Below are 26,978 nucleotides of genomic sequence, written 5' to 3'. Positions count from 1 at the left end.
TGTGGCATTGACCATGGAGAAGTCAGCTATTCATATCTCAGCAGTCATGCATAGATGCTATCTGAAATGTAGTCCAGTATGCACTACTCAGCAACATCGTGTGTATCTGCATTAGAGGCCCCACAGAGGAAAATCTCTTCTGAATGCTGATGCAGTTGTTGTGGAGGCCTTAGGCTCCCATCTCCAAGAGGTTGCCCTTTAAAGCTTTAACAATGTTGGAGTGGGGGAGCAGATCAGAAGGCAAGAGCTATTTAACAGGGATTCATGCACTATTTCTGTGGAGGTGTGGTCCTGCAAAGATCACTCATCACACTAAGGCATTGTCCGTATCCAGACCCATCAGTACTGCTGCTCCACCAACAGCACATGGCAGAAAGTGTGCAGGACCAGGCAAGCAGTGCAACATCAAGCATGATGGAAGTAGTTGCAGATCCATCAAAAGGAGGTTCAGGGACATCTCTATCCCAAGAGGTTCCCACATACACCCATCATCTAGCCACTCACTTATTCCTACCACTGGAGGAATCATCTTGAAAGATCCCAGCACTGCAACACACAGAACATACACTATCAGCAAGAAAACAGACTATAATAGAAAACCATCAGGGACATACACGAATCACTTTTGGTGATTTTATTTTGCCTTTTATTTCAACTAGGGCGGCACAGTGGTGCAGTGGTTAGCACCGCAGCCTCACAGCTCCAGCGACCCGGGTTTGATTCTGGGTACTGCCTGTGCGGAGCTTGCACGTTCTCCCTGTGACCGTATGGGTTTTCGCCGGTTATCTAGTTTCCTCTCACAGCCAAAGACTTGTGGGTTGATAGGTAAATTGGCCATTATAAATTGCCCCGGGGAAGGTGGGGATGTGGTAGGAATGTAGGATTTGTATAAATAGGTAGTTGATGGTCAGCACAGACTTGGTGGGCCAAAGGGCCTGTTTCAGTGCTGTATCTCAAAATAATAAAAAAAATAAACTGTGTCCAGAGAATTTTCTTCTAAGGATGTAGAATAAGGTATTAGTAGATCCAAGGAATAGTATCCATGGTGGTTAATGCAAAGGCCTATGTGCTGAAGGCTTTTATTGTGCACATGTGTGAAGGTGCACGGTTAATGTATTGGGATAACATTTAGCTGCAAGTCTTATCTGAGTGCCTGCAGTATAGCTCTTGCAGCCTGCCAAGAACTTTCAACAGGGATATGCTCTGACTGACAGTATCTTTATCTACTCTCAGCGGTGGTTGAGCCTCTTAATCCTCCGTTTTCTCTATTGTTAAACTACACTGGGTGACAAAGTTTTGCAGAATGCAGCGGATGAAAATTACCTTGGAGCCCCTACAGGGCTGGAATAGAAGATACCTCCTTGTATGTGCAGTCATAAACCATGACTTTATAATTTTAAAAAATATCATTCATTCTTCTTTGACCTCCTTGTCTCGACAGACAATGGGTAATCGCCTGGAGGTGGTCAGTGGTTTGTCGAGCAGCGCCTGGAGTGGCTATAAAGGCCAATTCTAGAGTGACAGACTCTTCCACAGTTGCTGCAGATAGAATTGGTTGTGGGAGCTGTTACACAGTTGGCTCTCTCCTTGCGTTTCTGTCTTTTTCCCTGCCAACTGCTAAGTCTCTTCGACTCGCCACACTTTAGCCCCTCCTTTATGGCTGCCCGTCAGCTCTGGCGATCACTGGCAACTGACTCCCACGACTTGTGATCAATGTCACAGGACTTCATGTCGCGTTTGCAGACGTCTTTAAAGTGGAGACATGGATGGCTGGTGGGTCTGATACCAGTGACGAGCTCGCTGTACAATGTGTCCTTGGGGATCCTGCCATCTTGCATGCGGCTCACATGGCCAAGCCATCTCAAGTGTCGCTGGCTCAGTAGGGTGTATATGCTGGGGATGTTGGCCGCCTCGAGGACTTCTGTTTTGGAGATACGGTCCTGCCACCTGATGCCAAGGATTCTCCGGAGGCAACGAAGATGGAAAGAATTGAGACGTCGCTCTTGGCTGACATACGTTGTCCAGGCCTCGCTGCCATAGAACACGGTACTGAGGACACAGGCTTGATACACTCGGACTTTTGTGTTCCGTGTTAGTGCACCATTTTCCCACACTCTCTTGGCCAGTCATTACATACCAGAAAAATAAGGATCTGGAGCACAGACCAGTCTATACAAGATTGGGAGCTAAGGCAGTGCAAGATCACAGAATCATAGAATCGTGACAGTGCAGAAGGAGGCCATTCAACCAATCGTGTCCGCACCTGCTCTTTGAAACAGCAACTCCCTCAGTTCCATTCCCTGCCTTCTCCCCATAACCCTGCACATGCTTCCTTTTCATATAACTGTCTAATTCCCTTTTGAATACTTCAATTGAACCTTTTGAATTGAATTGCTTTAATGAAAAAAAACCTTCAGACTCCAAAATACATATTCCTGTTGGAGAAAAAGGCCTATACCCTATACTAACCCCTTCAAAGAAGGATTTACATGTACTTAAGGTTAGCTCAGGCTTTGAGGTCTGTTAAGGCCTTGTGATGTCTCAATGCTCACAGGTAGTGGAGTTGCATATGTTCTCTTCGCAGGATCAGGATGACCATGGATGAGGGAAGCTGGAGAAGCAGCGGAGCAGAGAACAATCTTCATCCACAAAGTTGTTCAGATATTTTTATAGTTTAGTTTAGTTTAGTTTAGTTTAGAGATACAGCACTGAAACAGGCCCTTCGGCCCACCGAGTCTGTGCCGACCATCAACCACCCATTTATACTAATCCTTCACTAATCCCATATTCCTACCAAACATCCCCACCTGTCCCTATATTTCCCTACCACCTACCTATACTAGTGGCAATTTATAATGGCCAATTTACCTACCAACCTGCAAGTCTTTTGGCTTGTGGGAGGAAACCGGAGCACCCGGAGAAAACCCACGCAGACACAGGGAGAACTTGCAAACTCCACACAGACAGTACCCAGAATTGAACCCGGGGCACTGGAGCTGTGAGGCTGCGGTGCTAACCACTGCGCCACTGTCCCTATCAAGTCTCATTGATAGGGACCACACATTTGGAGTGATTACTTACCACCTAGAGTCTTCCTTGAAGACAGCTCAGGAAATGATTGACACTCCCTTTTTCTATTGTCTTTGAGATGGCTTAGATATGCAGGTTTCCAGGCTGATGAGCCCTTATTATGCAGGAAGCATGAGGCATGAGTCAGCAATCCTCTTGACTTCAGCCAGTCCAAAGCCAATTTTATTTCTTTTTATACAAAATTTTATTATTTATGTTTTTACTACACTCATACATTTTTTCAGTGAAAGAAACATTTCTACAGGACTTTAAACTAGCACAGAAATGCTGTGGATAAGTTCCAAGTCCAAATAATTATGGGCACCATATGTCCTTTGTTGATCTACATTTGCCAAATTGCAAAATCATTGAAAAGAAAATGTTCACAACCTGTCTATGTAAACAAGTATTAGCCAAAAGGCAGTAGCTGTTGCTGTGGTTACCGTGATGACAGTTTAATATAACAGATAATTTATAATTACATTCTGCTGCATATTAATAAACTTATGATCTGTGAGAGTTAAACAGAATAATTCTTGCATAACTTTTGACAGTGCAAATTTTATTGCATATATGATTTACAAAAGTTTTGCATATACAAATATATAATGCATTCTATTTAATACAATTCCAAAATTACAAGACTTGATAGTAAACAAGTTATCTGATATACAATTGGGCCTAAAACATTCCCAAACATACCAGAATGGAATAAGGTATAGGATTTGTTTTGTAGTAACAATTAGGTTTGGGTTAGTCTAGACAAGAAAGATGGGATTCCTGTCATTGTTGCCCTCTTGGGTGTAAATGGTCTAAAAATCCTGTCATGCTAGGCCCCCTTTTGTCATGAAGATTGATTTTTAACTGTTGTTGGAGTGAGGAAATGACTTGTTAAACAGATCAGCCGTGGCTGGGAAAAAAACATTTACATTCTAACAAACATCAAAGCGCATTCCAGGGGCTGCTAAGGAAGATACAATCCAGGACCAGTTAGACCAGCTGGTCACATGACTACCTGGCTGTTCGACTACCTGAACTGGCCACAGAGAGTTGGAAGTCAGAGTGTCTGTTTCCTCCTGGACTAAAGATCTCTCCTGTCTTCTCCCATCTCTTTCTCACAAGCCTCTGAATCCACTGAAGACACATGAACCCCAAGAGAGAAAAGTCTCCTACAGCAAACAAGTTTTAAGAAGAATACTGGGCCCCAACGAAAAGCAAGATCTACCTACAATCAAGGAGTTTACAGTGAGCTCGAAGAACCATAACAACAGCTCTTCAGATATTATCTCAAATTTTTCCACTTTATTTTTCTTCTGCTCTTTTTTGTCTCTATTTGCATATGTGTATCGCATATACATGCTAGCGTGGGCGCGTCGTGTATCCGTAAGCGTTAACTGAATTAGAGTTTAAGTTTAATAAATTTCAACTTTTCTTCTTTAAACCTGAGAAAGTTTGTTTGTGCTCGTTTCTTTGCCTTACAATTGGAAAGTGGTGAACAAGGATTCACCAAGGGGAAGCTAAAAACACTGTGTGTTTAGAATTAAACTCTGTTACAGTAAGACCAGGGGAAGGCTGAAAGGGAACCCTGGACCTCTTTCTCACTTGGTCGTAACAATCCACCACTTGTAAAATCATTAGACTCTCACAAATCCCAGACATGTGGTTTTCACAACAGTTACTAAATCACTATTCTGAGTTTGTATTTCAAGTATATCCTGTAGTCCAAAACTAGGAGCTGGATTTTCTGGGCCCTCCAAGGCGAGGTCGGAAGGAGGGGGGCATGGAGAATCACGATAGGCAGTGGAGGGGCGTTGGGGAGCAGGTCCCGTCACCACCCTAATGCCAAATGATTTTCTCAGGGGCAGGATAGGCTGACGATGGCCTTCCCGCCCAGAGCCCAATTGAGATCCTTAAGTGGCCTATTAATGGCCACTTAAGGGCTTCTTCCCCCACTGCTGGGATCTTACCAGTGACTGGGGAGGCTTCCACCATGCGGGGAGGACGCTTTGTAAAACATGTTGCCCTCCCAGTGGGCTTGGCAGAGGGGGGTCCCCTCCTTGCAGGCTTGGGGGAGTGCAATCTGTAGCTCTGGCCGGGGAACAATGCACCTCCCAAGACCCCCTTCCCTCTGGACTTTACAACTACTCCCCCCCACCGTCCCTTGCTGGGGCCTTCCAGACTGGCCCCGGTGACCCTGCCTCACTTACCTGGGGTCCAGGGTTTCCGGGCTGGGCCTGAATCCGAAGTCCCTGCAGTACCAGCAGTGGCCACCGTGCCCGTGGCGCTGCTGAGCTGCCGGCCCTGTGATTGGCCGCAGCTTTTGGTTGGCAGCTCTTGGATGTGGGATCCCCGTCTTTAAAGGGACGGGGTTCCCGGGTGGCAAAAACATCATCTCTGTAACAATGGAGGATCACACCGGGGGTAGGGGCAGAGGGGCGCTAAAAGGCCTAGACAGGGATTCCCCGCCTTTTCGCCCTGGCGCCAGGAGTCCTGCCTTGTGCACAAAATCCAGACCTAGGAGGTATGAATATAAAATTGTCACTAATAAATCCAATAATAAATTCTGGAGAAAATGCTTTACTCTGCGAGTGGTGAGAATGAAACGGTTGAGATGAATAGGATAGATGCTTTAAAAAGGAAACTGGATAAGTACACAAGGAAGAAAGGAATGGGAGGATGTGCTGATAGGGTGAGATGAATTAAGGTGTGAAGAGTTCAAATGGAGCATAAACATAGGTAAGGATCAGTTTGGCCGAACAGCTTGTATCTGCGCTGTAAAATTCTTTGTAATTTCATTCATTTCCCGTGCAAGACCTTAGAATAAATATTAGCCAATTACTTCAGCCCTTCAAAACACTCCTACAGGGGATGCAGAGACGAAGTGGGCCCAGATCAGAGGCGCCATCTATGACTCAGCAATGACCACCTACGGCAAACGTGTGAAGCAGAATGCAGACTGGTTTCAATCTCACTTTGAAGAGCTGGAACCTGTCATAGCCGCTAAGCGCATTGCACTGTTGAACTACAAGAAAGCCCCCAGTGAGTTAATATCCGTAGCACTTAAAGGAGCCAGAGGCGCTGCACAAAGAACAGCCAGGCGCTGTGCAAATGACTACTGGCAACACCTATGCAGTCATATTCAGCTGGCCTCTGACACCGAAAACATCAGATGAATGTATGATGGCATTAAGAGAGCTTTTGGGCCAACCATCAGGACGAGTGCCCCCCTCAAGTCTAAATCAGGGGATACAATCACTGACCAACACAAGCAAATGGACCGCTGGGTGGAGCACTACCTAAAACTGTACTCCAGGGAGAATGTTGTCACTGAGACTGCCCTCAATGCAGCCCAGTCTCTGCCAGTCATGGATGACCTGAACGAACAGCCAACAAAATCGGAACTCAGTGATGCCATTGATTCTCTAGCCAGTGGAAAAGCCCCTGGGAAGGACGGCATTACCCCTGAAATAATCAAGTGTGCCAAGCCTGCTATACTTGTGGCATTCTACGAACTGCTTTGCCTGTGCTGGGATGAGGGAGCAGTACCACAGGCCACGCACGATGCCAATATCATTACCCTCTATAAGAACAAGGGTGACTGCGGTGACTGCAACAACTACCGTGGAATCTCCCTGCTCAGCATAGTGGGGAAAATCTTCGCTCGAGTCACTTTAAACAGGCTCCAGAAGCTGGCTGAACGTGTCTACCCTGAGGCACAGTGTGGCTTTCGAGCAGAGAGATCCACCATTGACATGCTGTTCTCCCTTCGCGAGCTACAGGAGAAATGCCGCGAACAACAGATGCCCCTCTACATTGCTTTCATTGTTGTCACCAAAGCCTTTGACCTCGTCAGCAGACATGGTCTCTTCAGATGACTAAAAAAGATCGGATGTCCACCAAAGCTACTAAGTATCATCACCTCATTCCATGACAATATGAAAGGCACAATTCGGCATAACGGTGCCTCATCAGACCCCTTTCCTATCCTGAGTGGCGTGAAACAGGGCTGTGTTCTCGCACCTGCACTGTTTGGGATCTTCTTCTCCCTGCTGCTCTCACATGCATTCAAGTCTTCAGAAGAAGGAATTTTGCACCACACAAGATCCGTTGGCAGGTTGTTCAACCTTGCCCGTCTAAGAGCGAAGACCAAAGTACGGAAAGTCCTCATCAGGGAACTCCTCTTTGCTGACGATGCTGCATTAACATCCCACACTGAAGAGCGTCTGCGGAGACTCATTGACACGATTGCGGCTGTCTGCAATGAATTTGGCCTAACCATCAGCCTCAAGAAAACGAACATCATGGGACAGGACGTCAGAAATGCTCCATCCATCAATATCAGCGACCGCGCTCTAGAAGTGGTTCAAGAGTTCACCTACCTAGGCTCAACTATCACCAGTAACCTGTCTCTCAATGCAGAAATCAACAAGCGCATGGGAAAGGCTTCCACTGCCACGTCCAGACTGGCCAAGAGAGTGTGGGAAAATGGCACACTGACACGGAACACAAAAGTCCGGGTGTATCAAGCCTGTGTCCTCAGTACCTTGCTCTACGGCAGCGAGGCCTGGACAACGTATGTCAGCCAAGAGCGACGTCGCAATACATTCCATCTTCGCTGCCTCCGGAGAATCCTTGGCATCAGGTGGCAGGACCGTATCTCCAACACAGAAGTCCTCAAGGCGGCCAACATCCCCAACTTATACACACTACTGAGCCAGCGGCGCTTGAGATGGCTTGGCCATGTGAGCCGCATGCAAGATGGCAGGATCCCCAAGGACACATTGTACAGCGAGCTCGTCACTGGTATCAGACCCACCGGCCGTCCATGACTCCGCTTTAAAGACGTCCGCAAACGCGACATGAAGTCCTGTGACATTGATCACAAGTCGTGGGAGTCAGTTGCCAATGATCGCCAAAGCTGGCGGACAGCCATAAAGGCAGGGCTAAAGAGTGGCAAGTCAAAGAGATTTAGCAGTTGGCAGGAAAAAAGACAGAAACGCAAGGGGAGAGCCAACTGTGTAACAGCCCCGACAACCAATTCTATCTGCAGTACCTGTGGAAGAGTCTGTCACTCTAGAATTGGCCTTTATAGCCACTCCAGGCGCTGCTTCACAAACCACTGACCAGCTCCAGGTGCTTACCCATTGTCTCTCTAGACAAGGAGGCCGAAGAAGGAGAAGACTTCAGATCTTTTCAGGTTGCAGTGGCTCTTGTCACATTGGGTTTGAATTCCTACAGTGTTTCTCCTGCTAATCCACTATTACTTTGGGAAGAGCCACAGGAATCCCAGGAAGAAGCATGCAAATACTGCTTTCCACATTTTCTCCAGATTTCTGTGGCTCTTCTACCAAAGTTATGGTGGATAAGCAGGAGAACTCCCATGACAATTTGTCTCCTTTGTATAAGAACGAGTAGATCCGAAGTGTTTAGAAATTCTCCCACATTCGAACAATAAATTTAATGCTGAATTTGTCAAACTGATATCTTAGATATTTCAGCTAATAAGATAGTCATTCAGCCTGCAGCATTACCAGTTCCACATCAGAGCTATCTATTCTAACCAGTTCTCTGTGCTTTTTATGTACTCTTTAATATTTTCTTCTTCAAGTGTTCACCTTATTCACTCTTAATGTCACAGTAACTTGACTTCAATAGCCACTTGTAATAATGCATTCCATGTTCCAATAATCTTTTGAGTGAAATATCCTTTAATCTCCCCTTTCTGCTTCTCGTTACAATCCTACATTTATCCCTCTTTGTTACCAATTTACCAATCAGTGTAAATGACATTTTACCATTTACTCTCAAAACTTTTGTAATTTTGAACACTTTCATTAACATCCCTGGATGGAATTTAATTCCCCCCTCTGAAGCGGGCTGGGGGGCAGAAGGGAGGTTGTAGAATTGGGAGGGAAGGCAGGAGGTGGAGTTCTCAACGCCTTCCCGACTCCCCGCTAATTGTCAGGACAGGGGAAGGTCGAGGACAGTCTTCTCGCCCAGAGGCCAATTCAGGCCCTTAAGTGGTGGCCACTTAAGGGTCTCATCCACCACCACTTGCATTTAATCAGCGGTGGAGGGGCCCTCCGCCATATGGAAAGACTGCCCAGTAACACTGGGTGGCCTCCATGTGGGCTGGGGTGGGTGGCGGCACTCCTGCTTGGGCACTCTGTGACCCAGGGAGGGCCCCTGGTGGCAAAGGCCGCCCCTGCGCCAACACTACCCCCACCTCAACAACCATACACCTTTCCCTCAGTGGGTGCTGCATGACTGACCCTGGCGAGCCCACTCCCACTTACCTGCTTTCCAGAGCTCCGGTGCTGCTCCTGGTCTCTGGCCTCCTGCAGTACCAGCAATGGCCCCTGCTCCCAGTGGCACTGCTGGAGCTGCTGAACTGCCAGTCCTCTGATTGGCCAGCAGCTCTTGGAGGTGGGATTCCCATCCTTAAAAGGATGGGAACCCAGGCGCTGGATAGTTAACTCCCTGAGAACCGTAAAATACAGCCAGTGGTACCCTAAAGGCCGAGACAAGGCTCCCCTTGTCTTTCTGGCCTGGCAGCAGGACTCCCACTGGCTCCATAAAATCCAGACCCCTCTTTATCTTCATTATCCTAGTGAAAGAGCAATAGTTTTATATATCTCTCATCATAATTATATCCTTTCAACTTTTGTACCATCCTAGTGAATTTACATGATATCTTTCCAATAATTCAAAAAATCCTTTCATGATTTGGGCCTTACACTATCCAACAGATTACTTAATTAATATATTTGGAAATCCTTTTTGGAAGTCTAAATATAGAAAGTACAGAGGAGATCTAAAAAGGGAATAAGAGGGGCAAAGAGAGAGTATGAAAATAGATTCATGGCTTACATAAAAGGGAAGCCAAAAGTCTTTTATAAACTCATTAATAGTAAAAAGGTCCTCAAGGGAAGGGTGTGGCCAAAAAGGAAATCTTCTTGTGGAGACAGAGAACATGACTGAGGTACTAAATGAATATGTTATATCTGTTTCCCCCAGAGAAGAGAATGCTACCAATGTCATATTAAAGAAGGAGACAGGAATGATACTGGATAGGATAAAAATAAAGAGAGAAAGTTCTGATGAAAGGTCACTGACCTGAAACCTTAACTCTGCTTCTCTCTCCACAGATGCTGTCAGACCTGCTGAGTATTTCCAGCATTTTCTGTTTTTATTTCTGATTGACAGCGTCTGCAGTATTTTGCTTTTATAAAAATAATGAGGATGTACTTAAAAAGTTGGTAGTCTCCAAAATAAAAAAGTTACACAGTCCAGATGCATGACTGGCCCTGGTGAGCCTGCTCCCACTTACCTGCTTTCTGGAGCTCCTGTGCTGCTTCTGGTCCCAGGCCTCCTGCACTACCAGCAAGTGGAAATTGTCAAATCTCTGGCCACAATCATCCAATCTTCCTTGGATTTGGGGGTGCCAGAAGACAGGAGGATTGCAAAAATTACAACTCTGTTTAAGAAAAGTGGAAAGGGATAAACCTGGCAACAAGAATGAGAGGAGGCAATATCAATTAAATGGCACATTTTAAAGGAGGGCAAGAATAGAAAGACCTTGAGGAGTGGCAGAACAAATTGAGAATTTGTTAAAAGCATACGGGATCCTTAGCTTTATTAATAGTCGAATAGAATGCAAAAACAAGGATGTTCTGCTAAACCTTTATAAAACATTGGTTAGGCCTCAGTTGGAATATTGTGTTCAAATCTGGACACCAAACATTAGAAAGGATGTTTAGACCTTAGAGAGGCTGCAGAAAAGATTAACTACAATGGTACCAGGGATGTGGGACTTCAGTTATGTGGAGACTAGAGATATTGGGACTGTGCTCCTTTGGGCAGAGAAGATCAAGAGGAGATTTGATAGAGGTTTTGACAAAGTAAATAAGGAGAAACTGTTTGCAATGATAAAAGGGCCAGTAACCAGGGGACATTGATTTAGGGTGATTGGCAACAGAAGCAGAGGCAATGTGAGAGAACATTTTTTTGCAGAGCAAGTTGTTGTGATCTGGAATGCACTGCCTGAAAGAATGGTGGAAACAAATTCAATAGTAACATTGAAAACAGAATTGGATATATACTTGAAGAAAAAAAATATAGAGGGCTATTGGGAAAGAACAGGGTAGTGGGATTAATTGGATAGCTCTACCAAAGAGCTGGCACAGGCATGATTTGCCGATGGGCTCCTATATCATTCTATGATTCTATGGCTGGAATTTTACGTTGAGGCGGTGGCCCTGCCCACCAACTAAAAAGTTGGGGGAGAGCCCACCTGCACTGGGCCTGGAAGCCATGCAGCAATTTTGTGTGGCCCAGGCCCTTAATTGGCCTTGGTCGGCCTTCATCTGAGGCAGGAATTCCCGTCTCCAAGAGCTGCCAGCCAATCAGAGGGCCGGCAGCAACTGAGTCCCAGCAGTGTCACCAGGAGCGGTGGCCACTGCTGGAACTGCACCCAGCGAGAGGAGCTACGATGGACATTGTCCTTGGAAAAGATAAGTGGGGATCAAGCATTGCCGGGGACAAGTGGCTGGGCCCAGCCGAGGGCGGTGAGGGTCAGAGTCTAGGGCGGGGGGGTGGTTTTAGTGGGGGTGGCCTATGCTGCTGGCGGGTGGAGGTGACCCTCTGAGGCACAGCATGCCTGATCAGGAGGCCGCCTGCCCCTCCCCCCCCCCCCCCAACCAGCAAGGAGACCATCAGGCATTACTGGGTAGCCTCCTCAGGTGCTGAAGTGCCCATCTACCACTGATAAAAGATGCCAATGGCAGTGGAGGAGGCCTTTCAGTGGCAATTAATTGGCCACTTAAGGGCCTCATTTGGCCTGGGGTGGGAGAGTGGGTGCTATTTACCACCTCCCCTGCTGCTGGTAACATAGCAGCGGGGGCAGGTAGGTGACAGGAATGGCGCACCACCTCCCCCCCCACCCCCCGCCACCATCATCTCCCATTCGATTTTATGACCTCCCCCCGCCCGCCCTTCCGCCTCCCGGCCTGCTCCAGGGGCAGGCGTGGGGGGTGTAAAATTCCGACCAATAATTCCAGCACTTACTACATTCTCTTCATCTAGGCATTCAACAATTTCTTGAAGAACTTAGTTAAAGTAATCAAGCATAACTTGACCATTGACAAGTTCAGGTTAACAAATGTAAGAAAAAATCTTTGCATGGCCTTGTGCAACTTCGAGTTAAGAGCTATCAATGAAAAAGTGGTTTCATGTTAGAATAAAAGAGATCCAAACAGAAATTTAGAGACCTTCTCCTGAATCATTTTATGGTTCAATTTGAGCCAACACAGAAATCGTTTCACTGCACATTCACATCAATGTGACACATTCTTGTAATTGATTCATTTATATGTTTTTTTTAACTAATTGAAGACTTACAATATATTGGACACATAAAAACTGCATTACAGCTTACTAAAATATTGCTTTAAATTATTTTGCCTATGTAAGGATATTTCTATAAAATATAAATCTGCATTATCCATTGTGCTCTTCAGGCCAGCACATAAAACATGGAAGGTCTGATGAAAGGTTATTGACCCGAAATGTTAACTCAATTTCTCTCTCTAACAGATGCTGCCTGACCTGCTGAGTATTTCCAGCAGTTTCTGTATTTATTATGCAATTTGGTTATTTGTGCTTAAAAAATACAAATTATCCAGCAATCCAAATTACGCCATAAATCTCTAAGTAAGGGTTTTTAGTGCTAAACAAAGTCAAATTACCCAGTAACTTTAACTGAGTTATCAGTAGATGGTGTTGTTATTGGACAATAAGATAGCTTGGATTATTTATAAACAATATTAAGGCTAGTTGTGCTAATAATCTCAAAGGCTTCATCTGCCTTCAAATAGCTAATGCCAGTTCCGATTAAGTTTAGGGCTCACTTTCCACCCCTTCGCACACAAATTCATCATTATTTCCTTTAAACAAGCCTTTAATGAGACTTTTCTTCACTTTAAGATGTAGCAATGGTCAGAGTTGCGGTAACAAAATGAGAAAACTCAGTTAATATTTTCCAGCAATCTTTTTCACCGGTTTGGTTGTATCTGTTTTCTTTTCATTAAATTGAAAACCCAGAGGAAAAATAAGATCCTAGGACATGGCAAGCTTGATGCTCCCATCTCTTTGGCCTCCTTATCTCGAGAGACAATGGGTAAGCGCCTGGTGGTGGTCAGTGGTGTGTGGAGCAGCGCCTGGAGTGGCTATTAAGGCCAATTCTAGAGTGACAGGCTCTTCCACAGGTGCTGCAGAAAAATTTGTTTGTCGGGGCTGTTACACAGTTGGCTCTCCCCTTGCGCTTTTGTCTTTTTTCCCGCCAACTGCTAAGTCTCTTCGACTCGCCACACTTTCGCCCCGCCTTTATGGCTGCCCTCCAGCTCTGGCGAATGCTGGCAAATGACTCCCACAACCTGTGATCAATGTCACAGGACTTCATGCCGCATTTGCAGATGTCTTTAAAGCGGAGACATGGACGGCCGGTGGGTCTGATACCAGTGACGAGCTCGCTGTACAATGTGTCTTTGGGGATCCTGCCATCTTGCATGCGGCTCACATGGCCAAGCCATCTCAAGCGCCGTTGACTCAGTAGTGTGTATAAGCTGGGGATGTTGGCCGCCTCGAGAACTTCTGTGTTGGAGATACGGTCCTGCCACCTGATGCCAAGTATTCTCCGGAGGCAGCGAAGATGGAATGAATTGAGACATCGTTCTTGGCTGACATACGTTGTCCAGGCCTCGCTGCCATAGAGCAAGGTACTGAGGACGCAGGCTTGATACACTCGGACTTTTGTCTTCCGTGTCAGTGCGCCATTTTCTCACACTCTCTTGGCCAGTCTGGACATAGCAGTGGAAGCCTTTCCCATGCGCTTGTTGATTTCTGCATCTAGAGACAGGTTGCTGGTGATAGTTGAGCCTAGGTAGGTGAACTCTTGAACCACTTCCAGAGCGTGGTCACCAATATTGATGGATGGAGCATTTCTGATGTCCTGCCCCATGATGTTCGTTTTCTTGAGGCTGATGGTGAGGCCAAATTCATTGCAGGCAGCCGCAAACCTGTCGATGAGACTCTGTAGGCACTCTTCAGTGTGAGATGTTAAAGCAGCATCGTCAGCAAAGAGGAGTTCCCTGATGAGGACTTTCCGTACTTTGGACTTCGCTCTTAGATGGGCAAGGTTGAACAACCTGCCCCCTGATCTTGTGTGGAGGAAAATTCCTTCTTCTGAAGACTTGAACGCATGTGAAAGCAGCAGGGAGAAGAAAATCCCAAAAAGTGTGGGTGCGAGAACACAGCCCTGTTTCACGCCACTCAGGATAGGAAAGGGCTCTGATGAGGAGCCGCCATGTTGAATTGTGCCTTTCATATTGTCATGGAATGAGGTGATGATACTTAGTAGCTTTGGTGGACATCCAATCTTTTCTAGTAGTCTGAAGAAACCACGTCTGCTGACGAGGTCAAATGCTTTGGTGAGATCAATGAAAGCAATGTAGAGGGGCATCTGTTGTTCGCGGCATTTCTCCTGTATCTGACGAAGGGAGAACAGCATGTCAATGGTGGATCTCTCTGCACGAAAGCCACACTGTGCCTCAGGGTAGACGCGCTCGGCCAGCTTCTGGAGCCTGTTTGGAGCGACTCGAGCAAAGACCTTCCCCACTATGCTGAGCAGGGAGATTCCACGGTAGTTGTTGCAGTCACCGCTGTCACCTTTGTTTTTATAGAGGGTGATGTTATTGGCATCGCGCATGTCCTGAGGTACTGCTCCCTCGTCCACAAAAATTTCTAAATTCACTTGTAACAGCCCTTCAAAACACTCCCACAGGGGATGCTGAGACCAAGTGGGTCCACATCAGAGACGCCATCTATGAGTCAGCTTTGACCACCTACGGCAAAAGTGCGAAGAGAAATGCAGACTGGTTTCAATCTCATAATGAAGAGCTGGAACCTGTCATAGCCGCTAAGCGCATTGCACTGTTGAACTATAAGAAAGCCCCCAGCGAGTTAACATCCGTAGCACTTAAAGCAGCCAGAAGCACTGCACAAAGAACAGCCAGGCGCTGCGCAAACGACTACTGGCAACACCTATGCAGTCATATTCAGCTGGCCTCAGACACCGGAAGCATCAGAGGAATGTATGATGGCATTAAGAGAGCTCTTGGGCCAACCATCAAGAGGATCGTCCCCCTCAAATCTAAATCAGGGGACATAATCACTGACCAACGCAAACAAATGGACCACTGGGTTGAGCACTACCTAGAACTGTACTCCAGGGAGAATGTTGTCACTGAGACTGCCCTCAATGCAGCCCAGCCTCTACCAGTCATGGATGAGCTGGACATACAGCCAACAAAATCGGAACTCAGTGATGCCATTGATTCTCTAGCCAGCGGAAAAGCCCCTGGGAAGGACAGCATTACCCCTGAAATAATCAAGAGTGCCAAGCCTGCTATACTCTCAGCAATACATGAAGCTTGATTTTAAAAGCATGCAAATTGTCAGAAAAAGTAAAGACTGAGGGAAGTAAGTAGTTCCAAAATCTTGAGATGTATGGAAGGAAGGAGTTTGAGTAATCAAAATTTGATGCATGGTGAGGATGCAAACAGGACTGAGAACATGTGAGATGAAATATTTGAAGGTGAGGAGAAATGAGAACATTCGGAATAGTCGCATTGCTAAAATTTGTTAGAAATAAAGAAGGTTGCAGTAGAGACAGAAAGGTTGATATCTGGATCTCAGAGAGAGATCAGCTATCAGACACCAATCTTACTGTAATCAGGAAATAGGTTGCGTTTGAAAGCTGCAACCAGCCATAGAATACATTACAAGTCATTTCAGCAATAATCCCAAGGATCATTATATCAGTTAATTAGATGAATATTAATACACTCAGCAGCATTACTGCAGCTTCGGCTTGATACAGGTCACAAATAAAACTCCATGCGTTCTGCAAACCATTCATCAGTGTCCTCTATTGCATTGTTTCTTTCTCTACTTCATTGCAAGGCATGTGGTAAAACACTAAAAAAAACACGTTAAATGATGAAATTAAGATTGTGATAACTGTAAAATTAAATCTTATCAATAATTTATTTTAACCGCATTATGGGTGACTAAAGTGAAAATTTAGCGAAATAGTGAATTAATTAAGTCTTCCCCCATGAGGGTGTAACAGTGGTACAGAGAATTGGAGTGCCAACACAATGGTGAATTCCCTCATTCATTTCCCCACCTCACCCGTTAGTCCTCCCTTCTGTCTCTGTGCCATTAGTCACAGGTGGAATCATAGAATTATGCAACACAGAATGAGACCGTTCAGCCCATTGGGCCCAATTTTAACTCTGTGTAAGAGAATTAGTTTTGAGTGAGTTAAAATCTCACCCATCATGTCTTTAAAAGAGATATCCAATTAGTGCTACTCTGCTGCTCTTTTTCCATTTTCTTTTCAAGTAATTATCCAATTCCCATTTGAAAGTTATGATTTAATCTGCACCTACTACACTTTCAGGCAGTCCATTTCAGATCTTAACAACTCACTATGTAAAATAAAAGGCTCCTGATGTCACCTCTGGTTCTTTTGCCAATTGCCTTAAATCTGTGTCCTCTAGTTAATGGAAGATTCATATAGTTAAATATAGTTCACACACTTCTTCACAGTGAGAATCCCTATGCCACTACCTGCTAGTTGCTCGCTCACATCAGATTTGGTAGGGTCACGTGAACAGCCGTTTGTTTGCAACCTGCTCAAACATGTGATGTGTGCATCCTGCACACTGTAGACTGGGAGAAAATTATTGTTGCTCTTTGTGGAGACTGGCTTTCCAATAGCAACACTGAGTCCAAGTTCTTGATTTCGTCTGGAAACTGTTTTAAAATCTTAGTGTTTTAAAAGTCACTTCTTAGATCACATTGACAATAATTGTCTTTGTTCTATTTTATACATGAGATAAGTTATGAAGAATGCAATATGAAATGGAACAGACTTGAGCTGGTACGACCTGAATATAACATCTTAGCCCAAATTTTAACCCAACTTGCCTAATGGAAAGGAGCGGGTTTGAGCCAGATGTCTGTTGCGTGATTCTACGGTCTATTAGGGGTGGGGTATGAAACACGTGCTACGTTGCAGGTTAGTGGTGTCTATACAGATTATCAGCTCAAATCTGCAAAGCCAATGCTGATTAATTGAACTACAGCTATGTTAGTGAAGCCTCAAAACTAATGTGTGTAAGAAACAAGCAATTCACAGGCATTTCGTGGAATGGTACTCCAATTATTGTGCCAAAGTTTTTGGCTGTTCCCAGCTATTGAAATTATATACTGTTGCTTAGAAGTAATTTTTGTTAGATCATTGAGGAAGTGATTTGAACAAAAGAGGTGTTCTTTTCAAATCAATTGTTAATTGTCACCTCCATCTGATTTTATCCTTGCTGCTAGTATGAACATCACATAAATGCACAAAATGAACCAGACACCTTGTTAACACAACACATCAGACTAGCCTGAGCTATAGTTTATCTCCCTTCTATTACTGTGAGCAAGAGGTACAAATTCTAAAACCTGCTACTGGCTTTACTTTTCAGTACACATCCAATTGCAATACACTCCAATACTGGCAGAAATCCAATCCTGATACAGCTGACCACATTGTGTCGACCAACATTAGATTAATGCCCCAACCTCTTGACTTGGGAGCTGATTTTTAATGCACAAGTAGGATTGAATTTTATTGGGGCGCCGTGCTCCGCGGCAGTGCCCTTTGAACTCGGCGGCGCGCCCACATTTCCATAGAGGCCACGCGACACCCCTCCCATATTAGGTCAGGAGAGGCGGAGCATTCGGCGCAACAAGAGTTTTGACAGTTGTGCAGCAGGTGCTGGGGCCCTATTTTAAGCACCCCGGCACCAGCATCCTGACAGCTGTCAAAGAAATACTTACCTGACTGTTGAAGAGTGGGGCTGCTGTCAATCTGGCAGCAAAGCAGAAAGTGCTGCAGAAATCCAGCAGATCAGGCAGCATCTGTGGAGAGAGAAGCAGAGTTAACTTGTCCAAGTTCACAGACTTGAAAGTTAACTCTGCTTCTCTCTCCACAGATGTTGCCTGACCTGCTGAGTGACCCCAGCACGTTCCGCTTTGCCGCCACATACATACCCTGCTGTGTCCCAGTGTCCTGTGAAGTTGTGATCCTTTTCTCCCACTCAGTTATAACATTCCTTCTTGTAGGCGTGCTGCACCTGGGTGAATAATCGTACATTTGCACAATCTAGGACGTGAGACTTAAATAGATCATAAAAGTTATTATAGAGGTTTACAGAGAACACACTGAAACAAATGGAATGCACGGGTGCTACAGCAATGTAAATACGTCTTTCACTAGATGTTCCTCACCAACATGTGTGTCCTTTTCTCTGTGTGAATGATGTGTGCCAGCATGTAGCGCTAATGTCACATCCCTTTGCACCGTTGGCCCATCAGGAGAGCCAATGTATGTAATAACATCATTGCCATGCCACCATTACACATGAACATCTCCACAGATGCAGTGACATGGACATTGACTCAGTCAGCTGCTGCCTCTAATGGTTTACACAGGGTTGCTGCAGATGTGGACTGATGCACAGCAGGTGAGCGAGGGTGATGTGTGGCTTGCAGAGCTCATGTCGGTTCCTATGGAGCAGACAGCCTTTGTCTGATAAGCCACTGCCATACATCCCTACCTCACTGCTAGCCCTGTGTGCAGAGCCTGGGTGCCATCTGCCCTCCCATGCATCTTTCATGTTGTAGGTCCTCAGCGTCCTCATAGTCCAAGGAGGAATCCTGTCGACGTCTCGCCTCATCATGCCAGGCCTGGTCCCTATTGGGTGCGTAGTTGTGCAGAGCAGGAAAGAAAGGAGCTGGCCTTTTCGGCCCGTAGTACAGGGCATCACCCTATCCATCCAGGCATTGGAGGCACTCTTTCAGCATGCCAATCTCCTGTTCAATGGTGTCTCATGTAGCTCAGTGGCTGGCATTGTATCTTTCCTCTGTAGCAGTGGTAGAGTCTCTCACTGGTGTCGGGAGCCATGTCTGCAAAGAATAGCCCTGATCCCCAAGAAGCCACCCCTTCATCTGAGCCAGTTCAGTGAACAACGGTGGCAGCCGGGACTGGCGCAGGATCCAGGTGTCATTGCAGCTGCCTGAGAAGTGGTCACAGATTCGCTGCAAGCATTTGTGGTGTTCATATACCAGCTTCACCTAGATTGAGAAGGCTCCTTTAATGGTGACGTCTGCAGGTGGTAGCCTGGCAGGAGGCCTGATGGCCACATGAGTGCAGTCTATGAACATTACAACCTATGGTTCTCCAGCAATGGTGCCAGAAACAATGGCCCTCTGGGCCTGGCTGTGAGAGTCTGTCCTGAAGCAGACATACTCATTGGCCCTCCAGTGCAGGACATTAGTGACCTCCCTGATGCAGCGGTGCACTGCTGACTGTGGGACTCCACAAAGGTTTCTGGTGGGCCCCTAAAAGGCTGCAGAGGTATCAGGCTTGAGAACCTCTGCCACTATGAGGAACAAAGGCATGGAATGTCCACCGGAGCCCATGGGCTGCAGGCCATCCTTGAGCAGAGCACAGAGACGTGCCACCACCCTCTCTATATGCACAATCCCCTCTGACACTGGGGTGCTCTGACATCCGATGGCATGTCCTGTTGGGCCTGTAGATCACGGCAAACGTAATGGTGGGCTACCCTTGGGAGATCGCCGTTCATGACTGGGAGCTTCTACGTGGATCGCACCTGCCTGTTGGTATTGCCTCTGGCGCATACGGATCCTCACATGCAGAGGATCAGACAATGTAGGATTAGCCATAACTATTACCAGGTGATAAATAATGTTGAACCCTGCATGTATTCGAAGGTTCCTAACAGGGCAGGGATTGGTGTTGACGGGTACATCAGCTGCTTTCCTGGATCAACTATGTGGCGTGCCATGGCATTGCCCATCTTGGCCAACCCTCAGAGTGGCACAGCATGACCACATCAAGATTCTACCAGCTGAATCGATTGTCCCCACCATCCACATAACATTCATGCTCCTGCCCTTTCTGGCACCCTCCCCACACACAGGGTGCCTAGTGTGCCATTGCTCCCTCACAAACACAGAGCGTACACTGTAAACGGAGGGATGGTACAAGGTACCTCCCTTCATGCCAGCACAGCTTTTCCTCCAGTAATCCCAGACCCCCTCCCTTTAGGAATGCAGAGTGAGACTCCTGCGTATCCTCCCTCCCTCCTCCCTTCCAGAATGCAGAGTGAGACCTCTGTGTATTCCCCCCCTTTAGGAATGCAGAGTTAGACCCCTGCATATACTCCCCTCCCTCCTCTCTTCCAAAATGCAGAGTTAGACACCTGAATATCCCCCCCTCCCTCCAAGAATGCAGAGTTAGACCCCTGAATAACAGAACTTACCTTCGCTGGTGATAATTTCTACCTCTAAGGACCCGTCGGCTTTTCAGATCGTGAACGGGACGGCACGTGATGGCCACCCGTTCAGCGAAAAATCCGGAAGTGTCAGTGGAGAGTAAGTGGGCTGCATAATCAGCAAAGGTAAGTGCTCTTTACCACATGCTAATTGTGGTGCCGCCACCATGCGGCAGGGGGCTGCACCGAGGTCCCTTCGCCGGCAGTAATATGCAGCGGGCCCTTCTCGACGTCGCAGGTCGTGGCGGGCCTCCCCTTGCAGCATTTTACCAGCCCCCGTGCCATCGAGGGGCCAGTAAAATTCAGCCCGTAATTGGGCTGAATTTTGATCGTACGCCACGCTCTGCAGCGGCACGCTTTCAACTCGCTGGCCTTCCGACATGGAAGTGCTGCTGAAGAGCACCCGCGATATTACGCTCTGGGGCTCATTTAAATAGACGGAGCGGAGCGGCCACCCCCAATGACTTAGCGTCCCCAGCAACAGCGTCCGGCACCACTAGGCAAGCGTCGGCTCCATTTTTAAAGGGCTTTAAGACCTTAGATGAAATTACAATTTTGAAGGTGCAGCATTATTAATTTTTTTTCACTAAAAACTGTTGTGATGGAGGTCCTTTCCCAGCACCACCCAATAGTAATTTTATTGCCCGGGAGAACCACAAAATGCCATTTTCTCGAACCTAACTTTACCCACCCCCAACCTTCAAACTTTTCCCCTTCAATCCCTTCCCACCATTCACACAACCAATCAAAATTGTTTTCCGCACTCTCCCCACCCCTCCCCTCTGAAAATTTTATTCCTCCCCCTCCCCACCAGGTTCTCGCCTCGGAAATATACGGGGTTCCGAAGGCGCGCAAAGCACAGATGGCAGCTGTAAAATCGATGTGGGACAGTCGCCGCCTTCAGGTAAGTTTATTTGCATCCACTTAATGTTGAACTGTATATTTAGATGAAGAGCCCACCGCCAGGCGGCAGGGGGCCGCACAGAGGTCCCCCCCCCGCCACTGGTAATATGCGGCAGGCCATTCTCGACGTCACTGGTCGAGGCGGGCCTCTCCCCACAGAATTTTACTGGCCCCTGCACCGCAACCCGCGACGTCAAGAGGCCGGTACAATTCAGCCCATAATGTTTAATTGTACCTTGCAAGGAATTGCTTGTTGCATGTGAGGGAGATTAGGATTAACTGCACTTGGTTTGGGTTAAAATTTTGATTTGATAACATTAAACTATTGAAAATAAGCCTACCTGTTGTTTCACATGATAAAATCACAAAGAATTTGCAGACTGTAACAGGAATTCGTAAAGGCGCTGATATTTTCAGAATTTTCTAACAGAGATCTTAAAATGTTAGTCCTTGTGATAATATAGTTTAGACTTTATCAATTTGTTTGGACAAGGATTTGCTGCCATCTTATAGTTTATTAAAGAATAGAGAAAACGTCTTAGTGGAAACAACCCATTACAAATAAAATGTTCCCTTTGTCTTTTCATTTGCCTTAAGAAAGCGCTCTAAAAATATACAGTGAATAAATCAATGTTGGAACAAATGTACCTTGAAAGCACTGAATCCTATTAACATCACTCCTGTTCACTGGCATGAAATTATTTTATTATTTGGTCAAAAGAAGCATTCATGGTATATCTTCATGTAATTAATTCTCTCCTTCACTAGACCTTCTCATTATAGTAAACCATGGCAACAGCAGTAGCATTACTGACCTATCCTGTGGACTGATGACTATCAGTGCCACATTTGTCAGACTTGGGTAATTGAATTGGTGACACAGCAATTTCTTATTTCTTCGATTTAATAGTAGGCCAAGGCCAGCAATCTCATTTTAACACTTCCTGTGGGAAGAGTTAACAAATTTTCACCTGCTGTCATCTGCCTGCTTATTCAAATTCAGGAGTTGAACTAAAACTCTTTTGTACCTTTGAGTTTTTTCCATTCCTCGTTAGTTACCAATACAACTTCGCTTTCTCAAGGCAAAGCTTAATAGCACAAGTGGAATTCTGTATGAACAGATTTATTGATTTTTTTAAACTGAAAAGTTACTGTTATGTTTTGTTCCTCAAAACATTGATTTTTTTTCTAATTTTCACCTGAATTTAACCTTTTTATATTTTATCATGGTCTGACTAAAAGCCAGTTTTTCTAAAAGTTAAACTGGAAATGCAACTTTTAGATACCCAAAAGACTGTGCTTTCTCTTTATGCCTTTAAACAATTCTGTTTAGAAGGCTGAATAAAACACACTTATCCATTAAACACTCAATTCAACACTGATACAAAACTGATGATGCATACACTCATTTTAACTGTGTAAAATCATTTTTCTATTCCAATCTCCACCAATTTTTTGCCAGCTTTATCTTTTTCATTTGTTATATATCTCCCACTGCCCTATTGTTCAAGGTTCAAACTAAATATTGAAAAGTTTCCGGGACAGTTTGAATTAGCATAAATTGAAGAGTTTGTAGAGAACTATAATGATATGAATTACTCTCATACTTTGACTCAGCTGACCCAAGTCATTAACAAGTCTATTAATCTTAGGTTTTCCAGGGGTCACTGCCAGACTTTTCTGGTGGAAGACACATTCAAGTTTGTCACGTGTGCCTGGTGTAGGCTTTTTGTATATTTCTTCAATTATAGGCCCCAAGGGTGCAGGGGAACGCAGGAAACCCCAGCAGAGAGAAGTCGAAGGCTTCATTGCAGGGCCGGAGGAGCAGTCCTGGTTCTCCTGACCCACAAGGCTTGCTGTAAAAGAAACTTACTTTCCTGAGACAGCAATTCCCATCTCCTTTTTTCTGCCCAGTTTCCCAAGCTCTAAGAAACCCAGCCAGCTGCTATAAAATTTAAATATCAGGCTCCCAATTGCACTGTGAGTCTGATTTAAATATGTTAATAAGTTTCCCACCTCGCCAGAGCAGAACACTTGCACAGCCATAAAAACAGCAATTGGCACACACGTGACTGGATGAGGAAGCGGTCCCAGTTTTTAAAATTTTTAACTCCGCCTATCGTGGTTAATATCAAGGTCTTAAAGTTGCCTTAACAGCATTGACTGTTTTGATCTTACAAATTTAAACCGGTTCTCAGTTTTCAAACCATAGGTTTGTTATGAAAGATCTTTTGTAATTGGTCAGTGGGGTTAGTAGCAGATCTGCAAAAATTTGCTCATTATATCCCCTGCCACGTCCAACATATCCACTCACAACTGAAACTAATTGTATGTTAAATTCCTTTAAGTGTAACTTCGAGATTCAAGTATCCAAATCCAAGATGTGTCCATGTGGGTCTTCTCCTCTCCTCGGAGCCTTGGTTCAGTGGTGGTACTTTTGCCTCTGAGTCAGAATGTTGTGGGTTCAAGTCCTACTCCAGTGACTTGAGACTAGGCTGACACTTCAGTACAGTACTAAGTGAATGCTGACTTTTGGAGGCCTGCATCTTCCAGATGAAATGTTAGAGCAAAGTCCGATTTGTTCTCTCAGATGGATGTAGAAGATTCGATGGCATTATTTCATGCAGAGAAGGGGAGTTCTGCCTAGTGTTCTGGCCAATATTTATCCCTCAATCAACATCACTAAAACAGATTATCTGGTCATTTATTTAATTGCTGGTGTGGATCTTGCTGTGCACAAACTGTCTGCTGTGTTTCCCTACATTACCACAGTGACTGCACTTCAAAAGTATTTCATTAGCTGTGAAACGCCTAGGGATATCCTAAAGTGGTGGAAGGTGCTATCTAAATGCAGGTCATTTCCTTTCCTAGTCATACCAGTGTAAGGGAGTTCCAAAGAAGGGTCACTGACCCGAAACGTTAACTCTGCTTCTCTTTCCACAGATGCTGCCAGACCTGCTGAGTGAATCCAGCATTTCTTGTTTTTGTGTAAGGGATAATATGGTCAGGCTTAATTTTTTCAGGAAGCCTCAAAAAAAGGCTGTTAGAGAACTTTCCCCCTGTGGACAGGAATGCAATTGAGGTAGTCAAGGTGACAAGACAAATTATATTGGTTGAATTGGACCACTACTAGTTCTGAAATGATTTGATTTAGCAGGCTTTGTATTATAAATAGGATCTCAAAATCGTTCATCATATGATTCACAAGAGTAGGTGGCTGCAGTTGAAGAACTGGGCCTGGTTTGCTTTCTCAGCTATGCTTCCTCAATAAACAACACCCTAGTTCTAATGTTAGTTTGTATCAATAATTATGGAACTATAACAGATAATTGTTGGCATAATTGGTCCTGCTCCTCTGAGACAGTTAAAACCTCATGAATCATTGAATCATACAGCACAGAAGGAGGCGATTATGCCCATTGTGCTTGTATTGGTTCTTGGAAAGTTCTATCTAATTAGTCCCACTCGCCTGCTCTTTCCCCACAGTCCTGCATTTTTTTTCCTTTTCAAGTATTTATCCAATTCTCTTTTGAAAATTAGTATTGATTCTGCTACCATCACCCTTTCAGGCAAGGTATTCCAGATCATAACAACTCAACAAATGCTGGCCTTGCCAGTGAGACCCACTTCCCATGAAAGAATAAAGAAAAAATAATCACTGTGTGAAGAAAAGCTCCTCATCACACTAGTATATTAAATCTGTGTCCTCTGGTTACTGTACCTCCTACCAGTGGATATAGTTTCTCCTTACTTAGTCAAAAACCCTATAAATATATAAAATCTCCCCTTAAAGGGGATGTGCGAGGCAAGTTCTTTACACAGAGGGTGGTGAGTGCCTGGAACTTGCTGCCGGGGGACGTGGTGGAAGCAGGTACGATAATGATGTTTAAGAGGCATCTTGACAAATACATGGATAGGATGGGAATAGAGGGATACGGTCCCCGGAAGTGCAGAAGGTTTTAGTTTAGGCAGGCATCAAGATCGGCGCAGGCTTGGAGGGCCGAATGGCCTGTTCCTGTGCTGTACTGTTCTTTGTTCTTAACCTTCTCTGTTCAAAGGGGAACAATCCTGTTGCAGCTTCTCCAGTCTCTACACATAACTGAAGTCCCTCATCTCTGGTACCCTTTTAGTAAATCTCCTCTGCATCCTTTCCAAGAGCTTGACATCCTTCCTAATGTGTGGCATCAAGAATTGCACACAATATTACAACTGAGGCCCAAACAGTGTTTTATAAAAATAGCCTAACATCCTTTCTGCTGATGGATGCAGTAGAGCTGGATGAAAACTTTGCATCTACAGAAACACAAGAACATTATCCTAATAATCACATAAGTCTAAATATGCACTGCCAATGCAGAGTAGCTGTTGCAGATTCCTCTAGTAAAGTAAGATATATGGTGATAGAAAATAGCAGCCTGTAAGCCACTGATGACTCACAGAGCAAATACACAATGCTGTGTGATGCTGATTCATAAATTCCATGCAGGTCCTAACTTCAATCCCTGATTGTTACTGAGTTTGTGAATCTCAGCCAAGGTAGCATTCATATTGTTATAATTGTGCTTAGTGTTGTCAGGCTTTCCATCAAGGTTCCTATTTCTGTTACTCACCAAACTATTCTGGCACAGTGCAAGCATTGACATGATTCGGCTTGACTGTGATGATCCTTAGTGTGAAATAGCACCCTGACACTCACTGCCTAAGCTTACACATGGAGAATTATGCAGTAGAAAGGTGCTGTTCACCATGGACCCATAAACCCAGTGTAAATCACCCATTCAATTTGCATAGCAATTGCAAAGAACAAATAAAAACAGAAAATTCTGGAAAACTCAGCAGGTCTGGCAGCATCTGCAGAGAGAGAAACAGAGTTAACATTTCAGGTCATCATCATTTTCAGTTTTTTTTACATTTCCAACATCTACAGTATTTTGCTTTTGTTTTGGAAAGAACAAAACAGGAGAAGAATCAAATAAAAAGCATAAAGGGAGAATTAATAAGAGAAAAATATATGAATGTTTTAAAAATGTCAAATAGTCTACATTACATGGGTAATGAGCGAGAAAAGGTTAAATGCATCAGGGCAAAATTAATAATTAACCGACTGATATTCTCATTAGCTATTAGATGAGAGGGAGGCAAACAGCAGTTGATAACTGTTTCATGGATGTCTGCTGAAGCTGGAACAACGGTGGTACAATTAACACAGATAAAACCACTTAATTATGTCAGCAAGGCATTCATTAAGGGTTGTTTTCATAATAATGAGAAATTATTTAGTAGTTCCATAAAAATCCAATTGAGTCTCTGCAATCCAAAGCTGTTGCATTTAAAATTCAGGAACAGAGAACAGTGTGAGACAAAGAAGAAGATAACAACTTAACAGGGATGCAATAATTTGTGTGAAGAGTAGCCTTTAAAACAAACTGAACTAAATTAAAACACAGTAGGACAGCCTGCAGGTGATGAGTATTATCTAGCTTCCAGGAAATTAGACAGGCAATTAAATGATCTAAATCACCTTGGAATCTT

The sequence above is a fragment of the Heterodontus francisci genome, chromosome 3 (genome assembly GCF_036365525.1).
Source record: "Heterodontus francisci isolate sHetFra1 chromosome 3, sHetFra1.hap1, whole genome shotgun sequence".
NCBI classification, from domain to species: Eukaryota; Metazoa; Chordata; class Chondrichthyes; order Heterodontiformes; family Heterodontidae; genus Heterodontus; species Heterodontus francisci.
Note: the sequence above shows the minus strand (reverse complement) of the source record.